Source organism: Moschus berezovskii, chromosome 5 (assembly GCF_049115385.1).
Source record: "Moschus berezovskii isolate FMDL1 chromosome 5, NW_MosBer_1.0, whole genome shotgun sequence".
Classification (NCBI taxonomy): domain Eukaryota; kingdom Metazoa; phylum Chordata; class Mammalia; order Artiodactyla; family Moschidae; genus Moschus; species Moschus berezovskii.
This window is the reverse complement of record NC_142464.1, coordinates 72,512,943-72,515,956: the sequence shown is the minus strand read 5'-3', so window position 1 is coordinate 72,515,956 and position 3,014 is coordinate 72,512,943.

Here is a 3,014-nt window from a genome sequence, read left to right as displayed (position 1 = left end):
TAGAAGGAAGTCGCGTGAGCGAAGGTTTATCGCGGTGCGAGTTGTCCTCTTACCAGAAGGTTGGTTTTTAACCGACTGCCAAATGGCAAAATACTAGAGTAATTTTTAAAATTACTGCTGCATTCTCCATGTTGCCTGCAGCATCTCTAATGTTGAAGTGCATCTATGGAAACGGGCAGTAAAATTGATAGCGATAATATATCCTAGGGCTTCCCTGGTGGCTCTTTGGAAAAGAATCTGCCTGTTAATGCATGTGAGGTGTGTTCCATCCCTGTGCTGGAAAGTTTCCCCAGAGAAGGAAATGGTAACCCACTCCGTTATTCTTGCCTGGGAAATCCGTTGGACAGAGGAGCCTGGTGGGCTGCAGTGCATGCGTTCACAAGAGTCAGACATGACTTAGCAACTAAACAACAACAATGTATCCTAGGAAAACTTGGGCCTGAAGTGAAGGTGGAAAGAAGTTGCATCCTGAAAGTCCTGGAGTTTTCGTGACCTTTGGGCTACCAATTAAACAATGTTTACCTTGCAGGGGAGAGAGTTCTGGCTAAGGGTAAAGATAAGAGATAATAAGACAATATCTAGTGTCGCCACCCCTCCCCCCATGCTCTTTTTTGCAATATTCAGAAGAAAAAGCGGCAACTGTTGAGTTCACCATTGTATTGTTTCTAGTTCATTTAGGGGACTGCTGTATATTAAAACAGTAACTGTACATCACAATTTCCTACGCTCTTCTTTGTTAGAGAGTGAACTTAAGAACCACCTGGAAATGTATTCAGCACGGTTCAGTTCAGTCGCTCAGTCGTGTCCGACTCTCTGCGACCCCATGAATCACAGCACGCCAGGCCTCCCTGTCCATCACCAACTCCCAGAGTTCACTCAAACTCATGTCCACAGATTCGGTGATACCATCCAGCCATCTCATTCTCAGTCGTCCCCTTCTCCTCCCGCCCCCAAACTTTCCCAGCATAAGTCTTTTCCAGTGAGTCAACTCGTCGCATGAGGTGGCCAAAGTATTGGAGTTTCAGCTTTAGCATCAGTCCTTCCAAAGAACACCCATGATCGATCTCCCTTAGAATGGACTGGTTGGATCTCCTTGTGGTACAAGGGACTATCAAGAGTCTTCTCCAACACCACAGTTCAAAAGCATCAATTCTTCGGTGATCAGCTTTCTTCACAGTCCAACTCTCACATCCATACATGACCACGGGAAAAACCATAGCCTTGACTAGACGGACCTTTGTTGGCAAAGTAATGTCTCTGCTTTTTAATATATTATCAAGGTTGGTCATAACTTTCCTTCCAAGGAGCAAGAGTCTTTTAATTTCATGGCTGCAATCAGCATCTGCAGTGATTTTGGAGCCCAAAAAATAAAGTCTGACACTGTTTCCACTGTTTTTCCATCTATTTCCCATGAAGTGATGGGACCAGATGCCATGATTTTTGTTTTCTGAATGTTGAGCTTCAAGTCAACCTTTTCACTCTCCTCTTTCACTTTCATCAAGAGGCTTTTGAGTTCCTCTTCACTTTCTGCCATAAGGGTGGTATCATCAGCATATCTGAGATTATCGATATTTCTCCCGGCAATCTTGATTCCAGCTTGTGCTTCTTCCAGCCCAGCGTTCCTCATGATGTACCCTGCATATAAGTTAAATAAGCAAGGTGACAATATACAGCCTTGACGTACTCCTTTTCCTATTTGGAACCAGTCTGTTGTTCCATGTACAGTTCTGACTCTTGCTTCCTGACCTGCATACAAGTTTCTCAAGAGGCAGGTCAGGTGGTCTGGTATTCCCATCTCTTTCAGAATTTTCCACAGTTTATTGTGATCCACACAGTCAAAGGCTTTGGCATAGTCAATGAAGCAGAAATAAATATTTTTCTGGAACCCTCTTGCTTTCTCCATGATCCAACGGATGTTGGCAATTTGATCTCTGGTGCCTCTGCCTTTTCTAAAACCTGCTTGAACATCTGGAAGTTCATGGTTCACATATTGCTGAAGCCTGGCTTGGAGAATTTTGAGCATCACTTTACTAGCATGTGAGATGAGTGCAATTGTGCGGTAGTTTGAGCATTCTTTGGCATTGTCTTTCTTTGGGATTGGAATGAAGACTGACCTTTTCCAGTCCTGTGGCCACTGCTGAGTTTTCCAAATTTGCTGGCATATTGAGTGCAGCACTTTCACAGCATCATCTTTCAAGATTTGAAATAGCTCAACTGGAATTCCATCACCACCACTAGCTTTGTTCGTAGTGATGCTTTCTAAGGCCCACTTGACTTCACATTCCAAGATGTCTGGCTCTAGGTCAGTGATCATGTTATCGTGACTATCTTGGTCGTGAAGATCTTTTTTGTACAGTTCCATTCCTAATATAGTTTATATAAGTTAGTTGCCCCGAAACTTCAATAAGTTGCTTATTATCCTTAGTGATTTTCACCATGTCGTCACACCTCTATTATATCCATAACATTTTTCTTTAAATCAATTTACCTCTGACACTTGAATGGGTTTTCTTTTAAAAGCAGAAAAAAAAATGTATTATTTTTTGGAAGTGGAAAAAGAGCTGTTACCTGTCACAAATTTAAAAGTAAAAATAAGTATAGTTAATAAAAAATGTGATTCAGTTTCAATAGATGTTACCTGACAAAGGCTTAGAATCTTTCTTGTTTAAAACTGGAAATTAACAAGCATTAAGGCATCACCGTCTCGATGGACATGAGTTTGAGTGAACTCCGGGAGTTGGTAATGGACAGGGAGGCCTGGCGTGCTGTGATTCATGGGGTTGCAAAGAGTCGGACACGACTGAGCGACTGAACTGAACTGAACTGAAGGAATTTTAAAACATAGCACCAAAGTGAGAGTTTTCTTCTTGACGTAATCAGAAGTATTGAAATTGAAAGGAGAAGAATTTTCTCTGTATGGTTCAGTGTCCTTAGTGCCATGTCTTGTGTCTCACCTAAAATTATCTTGGTACCTTTACTAGTCCCACGCTTTGGGAATCCTGCAGTATGTTAGG